Source organism: Pongo abelii, chromosome 1 (assembly GCF_028885655.2).
Source record: "Pongo abelii isolate AG06213 chromosome 1, NHGRI_mPonAbe1-v2.0_pri, whole genome shotgun sequence".
In the NCBI taxonomy this organism is placed as follows: Eukaryota; Metazoa; Chordata; class Mammalia; order Primates; family Hominidae; genus Pongo; species Pongo abelii.
In genome coordinates this window covers 164,885,243-164,907,864 of record NC_071985.2, presented here as the reverse complement: position 1 = coordinate 164,907,864, position 22,622 = coordinate 164,885,243, and the positions used below count along the sequence as shown (strand labels likewise).

At 40.2% G+C, this 22,622-nt stretch overlaps 1 protein-coding gene and 1 long non-coding RNA gene across 3 annotated transcripts in view; both read right to left on the bottom strand.

Moving 5' to 3' along the window:
- WLS (Wnt ligand secretion mediator) overlaps positions 1–22,622 on the bottom strand; it is a 134,771-nt gene that overhangs the window by 111,600 nt on the left and 549 nt on the right.
- On the bottom strand, positions 4,925–22,137 carry LOC134759455 (uncharacterized). Its single transcript, XR_010135682.1, has 2 exons — positions 18,801–22,137; positions 4,925–11,636 (listed from the first exon to the last, which is right to left on the bottom strand). It is a non-coding gene; the product is annotated as an uncharacterized LOC134759455 (long non-coding RNA).

Here is a 22,622-nt window from a genome sequence, read left to right as displayed (position 1 = left end):
TGTCATTTAGAAATTATAATAATGGCTACCACTTGTTGGATATTTTTTATGTGCTAGGCATTGTGCTAGGGACTTAACAGGGTGATTTTCATTCTTACACAGAAGTAAGTGTGGCCGGGCACGTTGGCTCGTGCCTGTAATCCCAGCACTTTGGGAGGCCGAGGCGGGCGGAACATCCGATGTCGGGAGTTTGAGACCAGCCTGACCAACATGGAGAAAACCCGTCTCTACTAAAAATACAAAAAAATTAGCTGGGTGTGGTGGCGCATGCCTGTAATCCCAGCTACTCAGGAGACTGAAGCAGGAGAAATCACTTGAACCTGGGAGGCGGAGGTTGCGGTGAGCCAAGATCACGCCATTGCGCTCCAGCCCTGGGCAAGAATGAAACTCCGTTTCAAAAAAAAAAAAAAAAAAGAAGTGGTAGACATTATTATCTCCATTCAGAGATGAGTAAAATGAGGCCCTGAAAAATTAAAATAACTCATCCAAGGTCACAGCCAATAAGTGGCTGAACTGGGGTTTGAACCTAATCTGTCTGAGGTCCGTAGTCTCTCCTTGTCTCAGGCCACACTGTTTCTCCTGATGAGAAAATCTAATGCAGGGATACACAAGAAATACATTTACCCAAAGTTACATGAGTTCAAATGGCAAGTCCAGACTATTGTAGAGGTTGTTGATCTCAGCACTACGTAGACCACCAGCAGTATGGATGTCTTTGTTCTAGGGACATCAACAAGCTGATTTTTGAATTATGAATTTTCTATGGAAAATAGGAAAATGGTGCTTTCCTTTAAGTAGAAACAACAAACAGTAGCTGGTTGCCATGGTAGCAGAGGTAAACTTAACCTTGACTGGGAAGGCAATCACCAGAAAGGGACAGCAAGTATAGTCAGGAGTCTAAACCAGACCAGGGGTATTTTAACTGGAGAAGAGAAAGTCAAAGGAGAGAAATGATAGCCATCTTCAGTTATTTGAAAGGCTACTGTGTAACTGAAGTGAAGCATACATTTGAGATTATTCTAAATGGAAAATCCAGCATTCATGAGTGGAAATTACAATGTAGTCATGGAAGCCAGTTTTCCACTGAATGATAAGAAAGAACATTTAACCATCGTAATGTTCCAACTGGATTGAAAAACTAAACAAGCTGTCTAGAGAGCAATAAGTCGCTAAAATAGAAAGATCCTAACAGGAAGGTCATCTCTCTTGGGAGACCCAGTGTGGGTGAGACTGGGCTAAACAAATTCTCAGGCCCCCTCCCCAACCAAAATCTGTTTCTCCAGAGAATTAGTAAATTGGGGTTCCCTGTTGAAAACAGACAAATGGAAGGTCCACTGGGCGGAAAGCCCCAGCCGCTCATCACTACAAGAGGAGAGGTAAACTACAATCTAACCTGGGAAGAAAATGTTGTTTAGGTGACACAAACCAAGAGGAGGAGAAACCTTGTGGAGGATTTTTCACCTCTGTTCTGAATAGATGATCAAGGGATAAGGCAGTAAGGGCAAAACCAAAAACAAACAAAACAAACAGAAAAAAACCCACCAAGAATCAAGCAGCTTTCTGCTGTCTTCCAACCCTCAGACACTCTGATGCCTCTTTCTTGGAATGTACCGCCACCTCCCACTGCTTTGGCCTGAAGACTGCATTTAATTTTAAAAAGAAAATAGGCAACCATCCAGCTAGGGGATAGTTAGAGTAACAGTTGATTAGTCCTTTTATAAACACTGTCTTTTGTTTCATTGCTCTTTATTTGCTGTACACCAACAATTCATTAAAAACATCTCATCACTAGATTTAGTGAATGGATAGGACAGGTCTAAACCCAAACATTCCTCTTGGAAAACCAACTACATTGTAAATCTGCAGACCTGTCCAGGAAAGTAAAACTGTTACAAAGTCAACCTCTACTGAGGCACACAGCCTCCTTTGTAAAAGAAAAAAAAAAGAGGTGCTAAAAAAAGACAGGTTTTTCTTAAAAAACAACAAAAGCTTATTCATCTTTCCATATTCAGCATGAAGAACACCGAAGAGAATTTTCCCTATCTCCTCATCTCCAGGGCACTCAAAGCATTTATAATCTCATTATTTTATACAACACCCATTAAGTGGGCACCAAAGATTATTACCCTTCTTTGATTTCTAAGAAAGCAACTACAGAAAGATTAAACAAGTTGTCCAAGGTCGTTCAGTAAATTGAGATGCCTGGATTTTCCGTTCAGTGATTGTTCTAGGGACATAGTGCAAAGTGACTGAATCCTCTAAACTCACCAAAACCCCTAAGTCTTACAGATCTCTTCCCCATTTCTCACCACTCATGAGATTTTCATCATCTAATCACAAATCTGCCACCATGTGGATCTTGGACATGGGTAACCTACCAGGCCAGTGCCATGTCTGCAAGAAGCCTGGCGCTACACCTGACAGCTTTCAAATCACCATCAAATGATTCCTTTATCTAGTGAAGTTGATTCTGCCTGGCTGCATCTGGGAAATTTTTAACCCCTCGATTAGCCATTGCACAGTTGGCTTAACTTGGATGAGACAGAGGACAAAATAGTGGTGGTTTAAAAAAATACCTCCCCCATTCTGATTACAAAGGAGGCATGATTAACGAAGTACCCTTTGTATCCAAGCTCCATTCTAAGAGAAAGAGAAAGAGCTTTCCTTCCCCCTTTTTTGATCGCTGAGTCTTTTCCTACTTGTCTCATCACCCACACAATCTGTTCACAGCCCAAACAGACAATCCAGCCAGTCTGTGGAGAGTTCCTAAAACATTTATGTCGTGAAAGCAGACAGGATGAACAGGACCTCATCTCGACAAAGGATGATGGGACATTCAGCAAAAGAGTTCACAAAGGGAAATACAGATGGAGTCCCAGAGCTGAATGAATTTGCTCACAATGTCTAACACAATGCCAGCCCTTATGGGTACTTGTAAACCTTCTGGTCAATTTACAGCCACCTCTAGGTTTTATCCCCCAAATTCCATTACTTTTAGAACAAAGGGTTTTAAAAGAAAATACAATTAACAAGTTGAGGTCCAAATCAGTGCTTTAAGGATCCTTCAATTTCTCTAGACCTTTAAACATAAAAATAGCAAGTTAGATGAAGATTTTAGTTCCAACACTACCAGATCGGGAGTTGGCATAATGCACATAAAATACTTAATACATTGCCTGGTGCATACTAAGTACTCAAATAATATTACCTAATATTTTCATCTTATACTGCTCTATTTTATTAATGATGTTTTTATATATGTCATTGCCTGTCTACTCAGCAATAGTTCCACCTTATCTGTTTTTGGTATAATCCGAAAGATAAATGCCTTCATATAATTATCTTATTTAAGCTTTCAGATCTATAGTAGGTTACAGATGAGACAGTAAAACAAGACTAGGTCTCATAGCTGGCAAGTGGTAGATTCCCATACTGAGATCTCAACTCACTAATTTCACATCCAGTGCTTTATTTCAATAACACCACAGATGAACAGATTATCATCTCTTGTGCCTCTTTGTATTCTTCAGAATTTAGCTAAGAGCTAAGTTATACCTTAATGATCATCTAAAATAAATTTCTAATGGTAGGTAACCTAACATCTCTGGAGATTTATTTTAGTGCCTTTAATAAGGAAGAAAGAAATGGGTGGAAAAGCCCAACCATATTTGGCTTTGAGGAAAGACATGCCTCTGTTTTTATTTGCCAAGGGAAAGCATTACCAGGTCCATTTAGAAAGACAAGAGGAAGTAAGGCCGGGCGTGGTGGCTCACGCCTGTAATCCCAGCACTTTGGGAGGCCAAGGCAGGTGGATCACCTGAGGTCAGAAGTTCAAGACCAGCCTGGTCAACATGGTGAAACCCCGTCTCTACTAAATATACAAAAATTAGCCAGGCATGGTGGCGGGCACCTGTAATCCCAGCTACTCAGGAGGCTGAGGCAGGAGAATCGCTTGAACCCGGGACACAGAGGTTGCAGTGAGCTGAGATCGCGCCATTGCTCTCCAGCCTGGGCAACAAGAGTGAAACTTCATTCCAAAAAAAAAGGAAAGACAAGAGGAAGCATGAGGGATTCAATGATATACCAAGGAGATAAATGGGGCGAGAGCCAGAACTCTTGACACTGTTCATGGCTTTCTGTATTAAGTTCATTATTAATTTAGCACCTTGAGTGAGATGAATCTTGTCTTGGATTACGCACATCAAGTTGTTTCAGATGGCTGTCCCATACTTTAAAGGCCCATATCAAACCCCCATGTATCAAAAAAAAAATTATCTGATCTAAAAAATGCCTAGAACCCTTAGTCCTTAACAACAAACTGTCTTATTTTATGGATCTTGTCTTCCCAAATTGAAGTTGCTGGAGGGCAAAATCCGTGTGTTTACTCCTTCTGTAGCCCATGGCTAACCTAGTTCAGGACTTGTAGCAACGTGTGCTGCTCATTGCTTCCTCTGCCTCACAGCCTCCTAGATGTCCCAAAGAAATCTCGAGTCATCATAACATCTACTGAATTTCCCAACCATCCCCAGCACTACTGCTCGGCTTGGGCAGTCATTAAAGCTTCTCTTCTGCCTTCAGGATCTTCATTTCAGCTGCTGGGACATCCTGTTGCCATCCATTTCACACAGACATCCAGCCCAGCAGGAACACGTGTTGCAATGAGCTTTGCTTCAAAGCCAGCAGCCTGGCCAAGTTCCAGGAATTGTCACTAATGATCTTCACCAGCAACTTGGTGCTCAACAGTGATCTCTGAACATACACACACACACACCCCCCCCCCATTTCCAATAATGCTCTAGTTAGAGGAGCTGCCTAACAGAGGTTGGTTTCATAACTTATTTTATTCTTTAATTGTTACAGAGGACTTATTTCATCAAAATAAGCTAACTGTCCAAATACACTCTGCAATGCAGCAGTGGCCTCCACCAACTTACTCCTTTTTTTTTTTTTTTTTGAGATGGAGTCTCGCACTGTCACCCAGGCTGGAGTGCAGTGTTATGATCTCGGCTCACTGCAACCTCTGCCTCCCAGTTTCAAGTGATTCTCCTGCCTCAGCCTCCCAAGTAGCTGGGACTACAGGCATGTGAAACCACACTCGGCCAATTTTTGTATTTTTTAATAGAGATGGGGTTTCACCATGTTAGCCAGGCTAGTCTCAAACTCCTGACCTCAGGTGATCTGCCCACTTCAGCCTTCCAAAGTGCTGAGACTACAGGTGTGAGCCACCGCATCTGGTTCCACCAACTTATTTTTAAACTGAAGAAGGCATAACAAGTGTATCAGTTTCTTTTGGTTGTAAGAGACAGGAAACCCTACTCAAAGATACTTGAGCAAAAACTAACTTAGTAAGATGATACTGAAAAATATCTAGAGATAAAGCAGTCTTCTAGTGGTTGTTTTGAGAAATCAGATTATGTCAACAGATCTCACTTCTCTACAGTCATTGAATTCCACCCTGTATTTTATTAGCTTCATTCTCAGGCTTCATTGGAAAGACTCCAACAATTCCAGGCTTATATTCTGTGAGTTCAAATTCAGTAAGAAAAAGAGAGGACATCTCTTCCTGGTAGCCTTCACACAAGCCTCAGAATTCACTCTAATTAGACTAAATTGAGGCATAAATCCACTGTGGCTAGTGCTTGGCTTGGTCACATGTCCATCACTGGAATCAGAAGTGAAGATTTTCTTAAGGCACATGGACCGAGAGTGGGGAAAAAAATGCTCCACAAAGGAGATTCAGGCAGATCCTGCTGCCAAAACAAATAGGCAAAACACTAGGCAGCCAAAAAACACCAATCATCCTCCCCAATAAATCTTCCTTCTTTTCCTAATCTCCAAGAAGTTGTATTACTGGGATGATCCAACTTTGAAAATAGTATATTAAAAGAAAGGAACAACCACGCAAGTCATATAAAAATATATGTAGCCAGTAGGCACATGAAAAGAGGTTTACCATTACTATTAATCAACGAAATGTAAATTAAAAGAATAAGATATTATCAGCACATTGGGAAACATTTTTTAAACAAAAGTAATCATCAGTACTGGCTAACATGCAAAGAGATAGACATTCCCAGATTTGGCCATTAGCCACATCATTAGCCAATCACCCATATGGTGATATGATGATTATCACTGACCATCAAAATCCTTAAAAATGTGCATTTCATTTTACCTAAGATAAATTCACAAAAGTGAATTTACTAAGGAAATAATAAAGGACGTACATAAGAATTTAAATACAAAGAAGATTTCTCCAGTATTGTTTATAATAGCCTTAAACTGGAATTATTCTAAATGTCCAACAATAGATTGAGCAATTTAATTATATCCATACTATGGGTTATCATACTGACACTAACCTTTCAATGTATGTTTATTAGCATGGCTTAAATAAGTAGAAAGGCACAATACAAAATAATTAATAAAGTGGGCAACAATAGCATCATTCACTAACTAAACCTAGTAAATTAGTTTCACCCTCATCTCCTAGGCACTCCCTGGTTCCTTCTTTAAGATTTACCCAGGGGTTCTAAAGACCCAGATTCCGCCCGGGGAAAGAGAAAAACTCTGGACACCCTCAGCAGGCTAAAATGTGTTGAATAAATATGTAAAGAGAGAATCAACAACTGTTTATGGGAATGGCTTGCCACACAGAGGAAGGTGAAGAAGATGGACCACAACTGTCATTTACTTGTCCTGGAAGAGAGCTCAAAAAGAAATGTTTGGCCAATACACAGTGATTTCTATCACAAATAATTCATATTTTTTAAAACTACTCTTTTTTCTTGTTCTTCAACTTGTCATAATGTAGCAATTAATATTCAAATCCCAAGAGTTATTCCTTCCACAAACATAGCTACTGCCTTGCCAAAGAAACCATACCACAAACAGTTACTCTCCATCTCAGTTTTCATAAGTTTAAAATGTAAATATCCCTGGTGGACTGGCCTATCTCAGAGTGTTGTTGGGAAGATCAAATAAGATGATTTCTACTAAAGTACCTTCAAGAAGGATAAAAGCACTATACAAATGTGAGGTATCAGGCGTATCAGTGCATTACCTAGATTTCACAAACACACAACAAATCATGGGAGAGTTCACGGCAAGCCTCTGGCTCCTCCATAACCCTCATTTCTTTTCCCTGCAGTCATTTCAGAAACCAGATGTTTGTTTGCAAAGTTTCTCTGCAGCAAAAGGGCAGGCCCTCTCTACATTCAAATTGGCTGAAGCTGTGTTTCTAGCTGTTGAAACTTAGACAATAATGGGGGTAAATGCCAAAATTAATCCAAAAAGCAGACGGGCACACTTTACAGACTGGAGCCCTGAGATGGAAAAAGGCAGCAGCATGAACAAGCAGAGGGTTAATGGTTTTCATATTATTTAATTCAAGCCACAACAATGACAAATCCTAAAGATATAAACTTCTGAGAGTGAGCATTCTTTCAGAATTAGTATACAGGGGTCCTATTGGTAATATTTTATAGTACTCCAAATATCTTCCCAAAGGAAATCACTGCTGAAAAAGATAAAGTTCTTTGTTGGTAGGGCTGTGCTTTTATACTATGGACTTAAATACTTTTCTTCCACAGTCTCCTCATTTTAAAAAATGGCAAAAATTTTAAATAAAACATGGATGGAGCAATAAAGAAGTACACTGAAGTTCTTAAATGCCCTTCTTTTTAAATCCCCACCCCAATTACGTCCCTCCCTTGAGGATATTTACAGTCCTCTATGACACATGCTCTGTACCTTCTTGGTTCAAGGAAAACACACCTACAGCATTTCAAATTAACTACTGACCCTTACTCTCACACTATAAACAAACCCTTTTCACAATCTCAATTGCATTGTGTCCACATTGATTAAAGCTTGAAGCCTGGTGACCTCATGTGGTGTTAACTTCTCCCATGCACCAACAGCATTCCGCCTTTCTACTCAATTACCCCCTTTGGTGCCAGAGGATCGCTACCCAATGAACACATACAATGGACTTCTGCTTCATTACACTAACCAACAGCAGGATAGAAATAAGCAGAAGAGGAATAAACAAGCTAATTTATCATGAGGACAGAGCAAGCTTTCACCAGTCTCGCCATGGAAAACTTCAGTGGTTAACGGGAACATCAATAGTCTGGGGGTGATGTTTATGATCTTACAGATTATGGACAAAGCCATAACAGAACCCCAAACTGACTGAAGAATTCTGCAGATTGGCAGGTGTGAACACACGCACACAAAACCCATGCCTTAAAACTCCGGGGTCCTACATAAAACCTACTCAGTAATTATTTTGGGAAGCATAACCCTGGGCTTTGGATAACGTGGGCTGACACTCTGGTAATTTGCCCCAAGTGTTCAACCTAACTGTGGGGCCCCTCTTATTTATCTTTGACAAGGTGGTCAGGAGGAACCCAGCCCCTTTGTGAGAGGGGTCTGGTTCCCCCACCGCCCCCGGCTTCATTAGGCATGGCAAGGACACAGCGGTTGATTAAATTAACAACTTTGGAGGGCTGCAGTCCCAGTTCCCAGACATTAGCACCATCATCCAGAACAAATTAAAAGTCTCACAGCAATTAAGCAGATTTTGAAAATGAATTTCCCATGGTTCAATGGCTCAACCACAATCTTGAGTTAAGTATCAGAGAAGAGTATTGACGGAAGAGAAGAGGAACTGACTGCTGAATTTACAAAGTAAACATACAACTGGTAGAAGCAGCATACACAATAAACTTCTGAGCCTCTGCTAAGTAGGCTTATACATTTCTTTTATAGAAAATTGGAAATATTCAGTCACAGAAGGGGAAAGAATAAAATATTAACATAGAATGGTTGTATCAAAATGGTGGATTTTTTTTCTTTTTTCTTTGTTTTTAATTCCTTTAACATCATTTTATTCTTGTTCAAAAATATAAAAGATATTGAGAGGGGACAAAAATACCTACTTCCAGTCACGGGCTTTTAAGTTCAAACCAGAAATTGTACATCCAAGTCTGGAACTGGAATCATCTATATTTCTCTGAACCAGTACAACTAGGTTCACAGCAGGCAAAGACCTTTTATGCCAGCCTCCAAAGATCCCTGGGTGGGTGATTTACCTTTAAGAACTCATTTCTGGATCAAAAGAATAAGATTAATGATAAAATCATACCTATCACATTCTAGGTGTGTACTCTTTGCCAGGCACTGTAATTTTGAGGCCTTGTCACACTTGCTTCCTTCCCTTTCAGCTTACATATTCTCCTTTAATCCCTGTTCCTGCCTCGCACCTCTGCCTGGCTTTACTTGCAAGTCACAGGCCTGGGTTCCTCTTTGCCTGCAGGCAGACATTTGGCACAGCTTGTGTGCAGGAACCTGGAGGAATCCTGAAGGAATGTGCGAATGAGTTCATTCCCACTCACCAGATCTATAAGCTGAATACAGTGGAATGCAGAGGTAGTTACTTGAATGAACTATATTTTCCTGTCAAGGGCATTTATAAAAGCTGACATCATAAATACATTATTGGTCTCTAAGTACAACCGTAAATAAATGTACAAAATTCTTAGAAGGATAACTTTCAATGATTCGTTTTTCATCTTTAAAAGTTTATAGAAAATTAAGCAAACTACGTGGATCTTCTAAAAGAAGCCCCTTCAAAATAGCCCTCATGGAACAGAAGAAACACATTTACTTCTTAAAGACAGTAAATCTCAAAATTTGCATTACAGTTCAACAGTTCCATTTGGATATTCAAAATTTGGAAATATATATACTTCTGTGTGTTCCCTTCTTCCCACTCAACTTTAATCAACTAGTATAGACAACCAGCCACAGTCAATTATCTGGCTTTATGGCTAAGTAGGGACCAAAATATATAGCCCAGACATAATAACAATCAGCATAACAGTAGGCATAGGTAATGAAACTCTCCACTAGTGGTCAGAAAGCTCAGTTCAAATCTTATTTCTCACTATGTCTTCCTTGGACCTTAGTTTCCACAATATAATGGAAAAAGGTCTCTTTCCAACTCCAAAATTGTACCATTTTAGAAATGTAAGCATGTATATTATGAAGGTAACACAATCTTTTATGTTCAAGTGAATAATAAAAACCCTCCCCCCATTTAAATAATAATAGCCTGGAATATAATGTTATAAAACTTAGGGAAGACCTCAAAGCCTTAAAGTAGAAGCATTTTAGTTACCTCCACAATAGGTCCAAAATGCAAGGCATTCATCTATTCACCTCTTCAACAGATATTATTGGGTACCTACATTGCATTGATCTGTAGTAACAACCATAAAGGTGAGTATATTAGACCATCCTCATTCTCATACAGCTTACAGTTTGACAGAGGTTATATTTTAATTATTTTTTGTTTAAAATTTCTTATAAACTATAATTCTAGCTAATGTTTCAGAAGTAATTAATATTTTATTTTTAAAAATCATTTTTCCTCAAAGTCAAAGTTTGACTTTAAGAAGTCTTTGTCATTTATGTTATTATCTAGAAGCAAAAAAATTTCCCAGTGGATGATGACTCCAATTTTATAATGTAAAACAGAAGTACAACTGGGATTCACTTCGCAGCAAGCAAAGAGGGAATAAATCTCTTCCACATAATGAGTGATATCCATTTAAAAGTCATGCTACCTGGGCTTATCTATGCTCTAAAGAGCCATGAATACTGGCCCAGAATTTTAAAAGACAAACATTTAGTTTCAAATTAAATGTTGGTTAAAAAGAGGAAAAACAACCCAAGTTAATTACTCTAATTTACCGAATATATGAATGACCTGCTTATTGGACTATTGGCTATCATAGATCTTGCCTAATAGGAAGGCTATCAAGCAGGGTGGCTGGGTTTCTAATTTTATCCAATCCATTAAGAGGCAGAAATAACCTGCCATTGACCTTACGAGACACAGGTTGACTCCAGAATAAACAAACAAACAGACTTGAAAAGTTAATTATGGGCAACCTCTCCTTCAGAGAAATGGCTCACATATATTAATTGATCTAACACCTATGTGCAGGCTCCCAAGAAGATGGAACTCGTTCTCTCATTTAAATCCCACAACCCCCTGTGACTCAGAGATTTTTGGTTCAGGAAACTGAGGCTCACAGAATTTAAATGGTTAGTCTAGGTTACAAAGCAAGTTTGATAACAAAGAGATAAATCAGATCACTGCCATTGATCAACCATAAAACCACATTCCATCAGTTATTATAGAAATCCAATCACTTTGAATGGAGAGATCAAGTTTCTCAAGGATTAAGCTTCTCATTTAACATGAACTGTCAAGTGGAAAACCTCGAGCCAACACTTATTTTTATAGAATGACTATTTCTCAAGAATCCTGTAAGAAGCCCACATCATCAAGAGGCAACTTTCAAAATTACTAAAATTTCAAAAATTTCAAAATTACAAAAGTAACAGTTCTGTCAAGTGGGAAGAGTTAATGCCTTTCCTTTACAGAGCTGCTTTAAGTAACTAGCCGAAGTTTTAACACAGAAATATTACTGTCTCATATATAGGTTTATCCTGACTTTGTTAAAATCCCAAACATACTGCTCATCGATCTCCTAAACTTTCTCTTTTCCAAGAAGTAGGTGGGGGAGGGAAGGAAGGTACTGGAGGAATTCTTCTGATATCTGTAAAAACAGAAACAAATGCTAATTAAAAGATGACCTTAGTGCCCTTTCAGTTTAAAAATCTTGAGCATTTACAAATTATCTTTTTTTTTCTCTTTCATCAACTATTACTCAGAAATACCACAATCTCATAGAGCAAAGCTCTGTCCTGTTTGGGCATGTTCAAAGAATAGTGCCAGGGATTTAATACTGGCATGCTCATGGACCTGCAAATTCTGAAATTCAGGGGGAGGCATGAATAAAAAGATAGCTGAGGTCCCACAGTTGCCTATCACAGCCACCCCACCCACCCCACATCCTCATATGATCCTCAAGAAGCAAAACCTTTCTGAGATGTTCTATAAGTGACAGCAAGGCCCAATGTGCAGTCTTTTCAAAGCCTCAGTAAAAATCTTATCTATGACATCACTTAGCCCAGACACACAGGAGCTAAAAGGTAGAAGCCTGGTTCACACAAGCCAGAACTAGCTCAACAGAACCGAAAAAAGAAAGGAATGTCTTTTCTATGTCTTTTCCACGTCTGAGGCATTCTGCTCTGGGGCAAATTACAACCTAAATAAGAACAGATAAAATATATGGGAACTGAGTAAAAGAAATTGAACCTCAAAAAGGGCTGCTCTGCCTCGAAAGAAGGCTGGAATTCATAAAACATGGAACGTAACATTTTTAGTGGTGATCACCTGAAGGCAAGCTGGTTAAACAGAGACTTAAAAGTCAAGATTTATTTCAGCTAAATTAGATGGTGCAGAAAAACATAGCGCTTCGTGACTCTGCTCAGTTTTAACAAAACGAAAAGACAGAGGAGGAAGAATTTACAGTATAATACTTGCACCACTCAAATCACAAAAATACGTTTGTTAGTCACAAAGGAGGGGCCCACAACATTGTAAGCCTTATTTTGGCAATGTGAATTTTCTGCTTGCAATTACCTTCAAAGTGAAGAAATGGCAGAGATGAAGAATGAGGAATTTTGTTGCTGCTTTTGTATGTAAATCCGACCAAAATATATAGAGCTATGTGACTTTACCCCAAGCTCACTACAACTTCGGAATTATGCCTGCCACAAACATCCTCCGAAAGCACAAGAATTAGTCATAGATTTTTTTAGTCAAGGAAGCCTCAGACTGATAAAGTCTTAAAACTAGACGCAAGGACTATGCTTTAGATTGGTTAAGTAATGACTATACTGCGTGGTTTTGGTGTGTGTTTTTTAGAGTTTTAAATTTACATTTCCCCAAGCAGGAGGAAGGGAATGTACCACGCCCTCAGCAAGCAAGGAAGGAATTTAGTTTATTTATTTTTTTTAATTCTGTAGTGTTCTTTAAAATCCACATAGCATAGCATAACATTCCATACAATTCTGTTGTTCCATAAGGGATTGGCTAAGTATATTAAGGATACAAAGGAAAGGGGGAGATGACAAAGTTATTGCTATTTTATTTTCAAGTAACAGAAAAATCAATTCAGCTATAAGAAGCACCAGTTGGGAATGGCTATGCACTCTTTAATAGCCTTAGACAGAAATCAGATGGTCTTCACACTGAAACTCTGAAGGACATATATCTTTGGGGCACTGAGTAGCATTAGAAACTGCATCCAAGCCATGGCTCCACCTCTAATTGCATGAACTGAATGGCTTCCCTTTCCTGGACTCAAATTCCTTCTAAATTAAGGTAGAACAAGATAGTCTTGAAGGCCCCTTCATCCTTATGATTTAATACCGACAAGCTCTTCAGCTTCTATTCAGGCCAAACACCAACAAAGTGTATGAATACAATGGGTCCAAGTAGCCGCACTCACAGTCAGTCACAAAATCCCATAGGTTTAGGGTGGGATCAAGTATCATATTGGCCTAGAATGTATTGATGCTGCCAAGGTGCGGGGTGGGGGTGGGGGACAGGGGTGGAGGTACCACTGATGTGTGAAATGACTTGCCTAATATCCCAGAGACCCCTGAATCTCAGGCATTCTTATTCTGAATAGAGACTTTCAATAGATTTCTTGTCTCTTCCTATGTCCTCATGTTACCATACTTTTACAAGTCTGTGCTGCCAGTGAGGGTTGGCAAATCATCCCAACTCAGAAGGATAGACTTACAAAATGGCATAATCAAGCTTCACTAACATTGCATATAAAGTAAAAGTAATAGATTGAGTAAAAGCATGAGAGATTCTCTTGGGAGTGAAATGTGCATGCTTTAGGAGAAGATTTGGACTTGTGTTCTTATTTGTTAGTTTTCTACAATGACGTTAATATTTATCATTTGGGGGAGGTTCATAATGAAATACTTGGTTATAGCACAGGAACTAATGTTAGAAAGAAGGATGACTTCCTTAAACTTTCAAACCCAAACCAAGTAAGGTTTTGGGTCATTCCCATTCCTTCTGCCTCAACAGATCTACAAATCTAGGTGTTGGGCAAAGTGGTGGTGACTCAAAGAAGGAAAAGAATGGATAATAAACAGTGTCATTCATGTGTAAGTTTTCCCAGATCTAAGAACAGAGAGGGACAAAGAAAAGTAGGAGAGATGGATTTGGGATTAATGAAATGGTTTCAATGCAAAGTCCTTTGGAAATCACATCTCTGATAGGCTTGGCTCAATGAGACACTCCAACAAGTGCCAAGTCCTCAAGATAGTAGATTCCAGTGATATTTTATGCTTGTAGCAATCCCCATGAGGAAGGAGGGCTCTGTTTCACATCACAGTTGAGAGAGGGAGTCAATGAGATTTTATGACTTTTTTGGGATCATTGAGGCCATAGGCTGTCTGCAGAGTCCTAGCCAAGTTTCTCTCCACTAAATGACGCTGCTTTGAGACCAGAAGCTCTCTCTTTTGGAGGGGGTCAGCCAGGACTAAGGCAGCAGTTAACAGGCCTCCAACCAACTTTCATGAGGCTGGCCTTATTAAACTAGGTCTGAAAAACTGAGTCAACCATTTACAGACTTATTATCTTCTTTCTAAAGGAAAATCATAATGCCTTGCCAAAACAAATGTAATAACTTGGCCTTTTCTTTCAATTACCTCTGCTTTCTTGGAAATGTGTATCTGTGGATAAAACCTCTGAGTTAACCCAGGGAATTAACCAGATGTTTAAGAAGACCCTGTAATTCCTGTGGGCCAGCAAAGAAAGAATACCCCTTGGCCACATTATGAGAATGGAGTACTAAGGAGAAAGGGGAAGCAGAAAATTAAACTTGAAGTCCCAGGATTTAAATAGGCATAGCAGATAGAAATGTTAGCTCAGGTTTGGGGGATTGGGTGGCACTGGAAGCAGGTTTTGGACATCCAGGCACAAGCCGTGTCCTTGAAAAGACAGTCTCATATATTTCCAGAGCCCTTCATTTTATTTTGAGTCTATATTCTACCCCCATCTTCCTATTCCACATCCTCATTACACTCTCATTTCTTCAACAGCTACCTTCAGGACCTATGATGTATGCTAAATCCAGGGAGCATTCAGAGGGCCCACTATCTCGACAAATTTCCTATTACAACTCTAAGGCATCTTTTGCTGTATGCAATAATTTCCTTTGGGGAGTGTTGGCATGTAATTTTCTCAGGTTCAGTCCTCCTTAGCATGGCCCAGAAACACTGGTCAATATTTACAGTGGCTGGTGTAGGCGGTTCTTATGTCTTAGGAGTTGGGGATCCCTTGGTTTAGGAAGTAATAGGCCAATGATCAGTAACCATGCAGTGATGTGAGTGCATGGTTTGGGGAAGGGGTGGAAGCAAAACGAAAAGGTGGGGGAGATTGAGCTTTCATCTTCTGCTGAATCTGTGTAGAATCAGTTTCACTACACTCACCCCTTTGTTTCCCATAGAAATGGAAAGGACAATGGGAGGAAGGTGGCATTAAGCTTAAGAATATGGCTTAGGATTCAATCAAGGACTGTGGGCTTGAGTCTTAGCCCTCTCATTTACTATCTCTGCACTCTTATTTACTATCTCTGCAACCTCAAAAAAGGTTCTTAAATGAGCCATGGATTCATGTGAAAATTGAAGAAAGTATTTACTTCTTTGGGTTGATATGATCATTAAGTGAATCTTTATATGTGAAATGCTTTCCATAGTCCCCCAGTCTTCCAATATGATTACTGCTTTTGCTCCCCTACAAGATTTAGTCAGGGATAGAATGTGGGGACGGGGGGAAGAGGTGGTAGTAAGAGGCTATAGAAATTTAGTACTTTTATATTATAAATTATACATCATTATTTTCTTTAATTTAGCAATCCTTTTAGATTTGTCATTTTATGAAAAGAAAAGTTAGAAAACACTAAAGTTTGAGATCATTAAGTTTGAGAATTGGCATGTCTCAAGCTCCTCCTCTCCACTCTCCTCCTCTCCTTCCCACATCCCCATGTGGGCACTTTCTCTAGAACTGTGCAGTGCTGGCACATTTATTAGGCCACCATCACAACCCTTCAGAGAAAAAGTAAGACCTAAATGAAATAGCCGTGATCATTTCATGTCTTGATGCTCCCTGTGTCCCATTACCTCTCAGGGTCTCTATCAAAATCAAGGGCTGCAAATTTTTCAATAGAGAAATCTATTAGCATATTTTCCAAAGAACAAAATGTACCTATTCCTGCTGTCAGGGTGGCTGTTTGTAGGAGTCTCTGGTTTAAAATGCCCTCATTATTATGCATGGGTGTACATATAAACAAAACTCCGTAGGGGAAAAGAATTTTCAACTTTCAGTAAGAGGCTCTTTTCTCAATTCCTCCACCATCACTGCCAACCCACACCCTCTAAAAACCTCTCCAACCTCCACTGATTCTTTCTTTCCTCTCCTTTGAAAAAGTCCAGACTTACTGTATAACTACATGTATGTTAAAATCACCAACTAGAGAAAATAAAATTGAGTAATATTCTTGCAAGTAGCAGAATCTCAAACATTTGATGGTTAACAAACTTGGCTGCTTTAGTCAATTGTATGATTCATACAATTATGGGGACTGGTTAGAACTTGAATGGAGTTGGTTGGACTGGCACAGGCAAACTTCTCAAGACATGTCCTCCCTCAGCCTTGGCAAGGCACTTTTTGGGTCTGTACAGCTGGATTCCATTTCATTTATCATCACATTTAATATTTTCTTCCTTTTGATGTTACCTGATTATAAAAATGAGAAATCAGTTTTAGTGCTATTCTCATGTTTCCCTGCATTCAGATTTTTATTCAGGCCTAAAAGTCAAGGTTTTGGGGAAAGTGGGAGGATCACCTAAAGCTGATAATCTAGGCTCTGATGTCCGATTGACTGGAGTTCAATCCCAGCTTTGACCACGAGTAGCTAGGTAATCTTGTGCAATTTTACTAGATCTTTCTGCACCTCAGTACCCTTACATGTAAAATGGGTACAAAAACACCAATTTGCCAAGGTTTTGTATAGATGAAATTAGACAGGCTTTGGCACATATTGCACATTCAATACATGTTAAACATTTTATCATTTTATTAATATATCTATTTCAAGATGAAATATTAATATAATTAGTTGGTGGTATAATTAGTAGGCGTTCTAATTTCATACATTCTCGAATTCCCAATAAATAAGTGAAAATTATCTTGATGCTAGAAAACTACATCCTAGGAAATCTTTTGTTGTAAACTTAGATCAAGAGGGGCTCTTTTCTACCCACAGCTCCCCTAGTTTACTCAAGCTCCATGTCTCCTCTTTACTAACCCCGTGTTAGTAAAGCCCCATCCTGAGCACACAGTACACCCCGTGTTAGCAAAGCCCCATCCTGAGCACACAGTACACCCTAATAGATATTTTGCAAATCAGGCAAGTAGCACACAGGAGCTTTAAACTAAGGACCTTTATATAATTTCAATAAATTCAAAATTCTAAATCTCCATAGAAACACCTTTATGAGGAATATAAGGTAAGAAATATTTCTGCAGTTTATATGGATTTAAAAATTTTAAGGTCAAATCATTGTAAAATGTCATGTAGGAAGGGAAGGCCTTAAGTCTCTATCTGGGTTTCAGGCAGGGAACCTGAAAACCTCACAAAGCCACACATAACACTATTAGCTCAAGGAAATGTTTCCCACAGTAACAGGAAAAGGGAAAGTTCGAATAGAAGTCTAGACAGGCTGTATTGAAAGAACAATCAGATGAAAGAACAATTCAAGCCAGGCGTCTTGTGCCTGTAATCCCAGCACTTTGGGAGGCCGAGGCAGGTGGATCTCCTGTGGCCAGGAGTTCGAGACCAGCCTGGCCAACCTGGTGAAACCCCGTCTCTACTAAAAATACAAGAATTAGCTGGGCGTGGTGGCAGGCGCCTGTAATCCCAGCTATCAGGAGGCTGAGGCAGGAGAATCACTTGAACCCGGGAGGTGGAGGTTGCAGTGAGCCATTGCACTTCAGCCTGGCTGACAGAACGAGACTCCGTTTCAAAAAAAAAAAAAAAAAAAAAAAAAAGAAAGAGCAATTAGAGATAGTTAGCACGAGCATGATTACACTGCAAGAACCAAATAGTTTAGTTTTTTTAAGTCAAATATTGTAATTTCAATTACTAAAAAAAAAAGTCATGCTCTTTTAAAAAAGATTAATTTGTAAGGTTGCACAGTACTCCTACAAACCACATTAGATACTTCTAGTAGTTAACAAAGAGGAAAACAATGACATTTTACAAAATAAAAAGCAGAATCGAATACAGAAAAATATGGCTTAACATCGACCAAAAACCAATTGATTAATACTTGTCAAGATTCTCACCAGATACCCAAATACTGAAGGATTACAACTATTGCATCATTAAGATATATTAAAATAAATGCAACAAGCTTAAAATCGAATAAATTGGAGAGTAAACACATATACTCTGCATAACTGTAATTTAATTTCTTAAAATTCTGCAACTTCCAAATAAACAACAGCAGCAGAAACAAAAGCTCACATAAATGGGTCACAGTAAAGACCAGTTGCCTCCACTTAAACAATACTAGCACAATCGTGTGGGTTACATCATTGAAAGAAGTAGATAATCCATGTACAATTTGAGAAAATTGATTACATATGTGTGTATGTTATATCTTATACAGTATACATTACATCCTCAACATTAAAAATTTAAAAAGGCCACTCACATAAGTTACCTTTTGGAAGAAATAATGATCTTTTCTAAAGAAATAATAATTGGTGATTTGTTGATACTTACAGTTTATGTTTGGAATGGTCTCATTTGTGGGTATGCTGAAAACAATGCAACAATTTTCTATTAATCCAGTTCTGATCTTCATACTCTTAGCAGTTTTAGAATAGCTAAGAACAGTGACCTGCTTTTTCAACCATTATATTCCTGAGACATGACTAATTTGAAGCTGAGCAAATTGCACATAATGGGATTCAAGTTCATGATTTTTAGACTGCACTCTCTTTTCAGGGTACATGGTCTCCTTCCCCTCCCTGCTTCCACCACCCCCAATGCTGCCTTTTCAGGAGCTAAATTCACCAAACATGAAATCAAAGGAAAATTATTTTTAAGTTTTCTGCAGGCTTATTTTTAAGGAGGATAAAGTTATATTTTTAAAAATATCTTTTCCTTCAGGCACTACTGCATTTTTAAATAATTTCTAAATATTTAGAATGTATTTAGATGTATTTAGAATACTAGATGTATCAGATGTATGGTTTCATAGTGGCTCAAAGTTTTTACAAAAGCATTATATAAATAATTTATATATAATGTGAATTTATAAATACCCCAAGTTCTACTATGTAAGATGTTGCTTTCAGAGCCTTTTTGCAAAATCCCATTAAAGGTTTAGTTTACAGACACTGGTGCCAAAAAAAAAAAAAAAGGCAAGCAAAAAAAATGTGTGTATGTGTTTTTCTTTTTTTTTTTTCCGGTAAGAAGGACATTGAAATAGGAGAATATTTAAGCTGGCTAAACCAAAGCCAATTCCTGGAGGCTAGTTGCTTTTATAGTGAATGTTTAAATTTTCTCCTTCAAATCTAGAAGGCTACAACGAAACAACAGTCTAAATGTCACGTACAATTCTCTAAGTACTGAAAGAGTTACACAATTTTAGAACTGAAAGTGACCTTAAACTCTTTCCTCTACCAATGAGGAGCCTGAAGCCTGCTAGTTAACTCACTTGCCTGGTCACTTTGGGGCTCATGGATTGTCATTGTTTGGTGGGGTGGTTGTTTTTGTGCTGTATATTTGTGTGTGTGGTGTATGTGGTACTCACACCCTTACAAACAAGAGCTTTGCCATTTATATTCTCCCTAAGTTGCTCTTCCTAAGTTTACTTTCATCAGCAAAAAGAGTGATCAAAAAGAAAAATATATTCTGGCCAGTTCAAAGGGGACATTTCTTTTTCTCACTTGGCCTACTGCAGATATATTAGAGAGACACTTCACATCCAGGACAACTGACTTCTTAAGTAGCAGTAACAATGAGCAGCGGAGGAGTTCTCTTCTCACTGGAGAGAGCAGAGGAGGTTTCTGAACTTTACCTTGACTTTCCAGCCTACAAACTGTTCCTTCAACTACTGTCTCCGCTTGCCCACTTTGTTGCTATTCTTTCCTTAGTTTCCTTTGTTTTCCAGCTTAGGGAAGTTTGGTGGGAAATTTTTCACTTACATTTTGTTGATATTTATTTCCCATATTTGGGTCCTACCCAAATTTTTAGATTTGTTTAAGAGCAAAAAAAAATTACTGTTTAAGTGAAAGAGGAAAGGCTAAGTCACTGTTCAACATGGGCTGGCTCTGATCTGAACTGGAGACACAGCCTTTGCAATTGAGGAAGGAGAGGAGGTAAGCAGTAAACTTACACAGTTTCCTCCAAGAAGTGTTATACATAGATATTTTTCAAGGAAATTGGAATAAAGCAGTTTATTAATTGAGGGAATCTAGTTACAGTTAGCACCCGCCACTTTTTGAGGCTGTTGTCATTAACCAAATTCTTCGGGAAAAACAATCTTCAGCACCACTTACTCCAGACAAACCCTGTTTGGAACAGACAAGTGTTCTGACCCTATAGTCACTCCAATGTCCACCAGCCACTCATGAGTGCCCTTAGGGCTTCTCCTTGGTGGTAGCATCCCAGAAATCCTACTAGTTTCAGAAGTGCTCTAGGAAGCCTACATCATGGATAATGGGCTCTGCAAAGCTAGGAGATCAGCCTAGAAAAAGAAAAAGAAACACACCAACAAACACCAGGAAACTATGTGTAATGGTTTGCTGCTTGTGCAAAAACCTCAAAGAGGATGAAGGTCAGACAGGGATAATAGGCCAATTTAATTCTGAAAGCACAAGGTGCAAGAAATTTTAATTATGGTCTGCCACTGAAATCACACAAGATCCAATGGCATCTAACTGCAACTGCTCATCAAGGGAGACAAGAGGTGTAATTGTAACCGCTGCATAATCACTGTGAGGGCACAGGGAAGGCTGCCTTCAGCTCCCAGCAGAGAAGGTATTAAGAGCCTCGAAAAATCCAATACGGGGAAACGAGATTGCATGTAGCCAAACAGAAGCTCCTAACACAAAAGCCAACCCGCGTGAGTGTGTGTGTGTGTGTGTGTGTGTTGAGGGTGAGGGTTCCAGAAAGAAAATATGAAGCTGTTTGGCCCACACTGGGGATATGAGATTGTTTGAAAACTCTGAACCCCTTTCTGCTTTGTGGATAAATGCACACAGAGAAAAGAGCACTGTCTCCTTTAGGTATTTCTCTCCTTGATGAAGCTTCACCCACTCTCCTTTGTTTAAGACAATTGGCTTGGATGTTACCGTGATTTACAGTACCAAACTCCCTTTAATTTCTTCCCATCAAACCCAAGTCTGGAGACAAAACGCCACGCACACGACTGGAGGTGCCCAAGCCTGTGCAGCTCTGGCAGCGACGCCGCCGGCGCCCCCGGGCGTTTCCCCTGCACCCCACATCGGGTGGGCGCCCGCAAAGGCACGCGCGGAGAAAGCCCGTCCGTGGACTCTCCACTCCGCAAAGTTTAACAAAGCCGCGAACTAAGGAAACCGAACCTCCCGTCCGCGCCCGCTGCAAAGTTGGCATTGAAGTTTGTGCCGGGATGTCCCAAATCTTGCGGGGGCGGGGGGCGCGAGTGTGCAGAGAGGCGGCAGGACGGATGCAGACGGGGAGACAGAGAGGGGAAGGGAGTTTTTCCAAGTGGACGGTCCGTGAGGCGGTTTTCTTCACCCGGAAGCCTGTTTGACTCAGAGAGGTCCGGGAGATGCGTGCCAGGGGAAGTCTCCCGGGGCGGGCGCTGTCGCCGGGGAGGCCGGGGAGCTGTCACCTGCGGGGGGCTGTGGTGGGAGCTGGGGGCGCTCTCCTAAGCGCCAAGAGAGGACGGGGAAATTCAGTCACCGGCTCTCGGGGCTCTAAGAAGTGGGGGAAGGGATATTCACGAGTGGGCAGGAGGCCAAAAGCAACACCTTTCGGATACGCTTTTCCCCTCCGACCTCTCCAACTTCCCGCGGCGCTGGTCAAGGACTCCCTCCCACCCCACCCCATCCCACCCAACCTCCCGGCCTACAATTCGGACCTGTCCGCGGCAGAGCGTGGGGTGGAGTGCGGCGGGAAAGCAGAGGGCGCGAAGGTCGGGACCCCAAATTGCAAACCCTCAGCCCCTAGCAAAGACGACCAAATGCATTTAGAACCGTGCAAGTATCTCAGCCTCATTAACAGAGCTCTGGGTTTGCGCCGGGCGCAGTTCCCCGACTCTTCTGTTGTTCCTAATAAAGTCGATTACGTTGCCCTCCCGGAGCTGATTGGAAGGGAACGGAGAGGAAAAGGGGGGGAACGCGGGAAAAAGCGGGGAGGGGGGGCCGGCGAGCAATCAACTTTGTAACCCAGCGCTTCCTCGCGCGATCCGTCGCCATGCTTAAGATTCCCACCCCCGCCGCCCCCCTCTTGCCTTTCAAGTGGATACTGAAACTAGGCCAAAACTTTTTCCCCTCCTTTTCTCTTAGCCACTAGACTGGATTGTGCCCCACGGAGCCCCATGGAGCTCTGCTT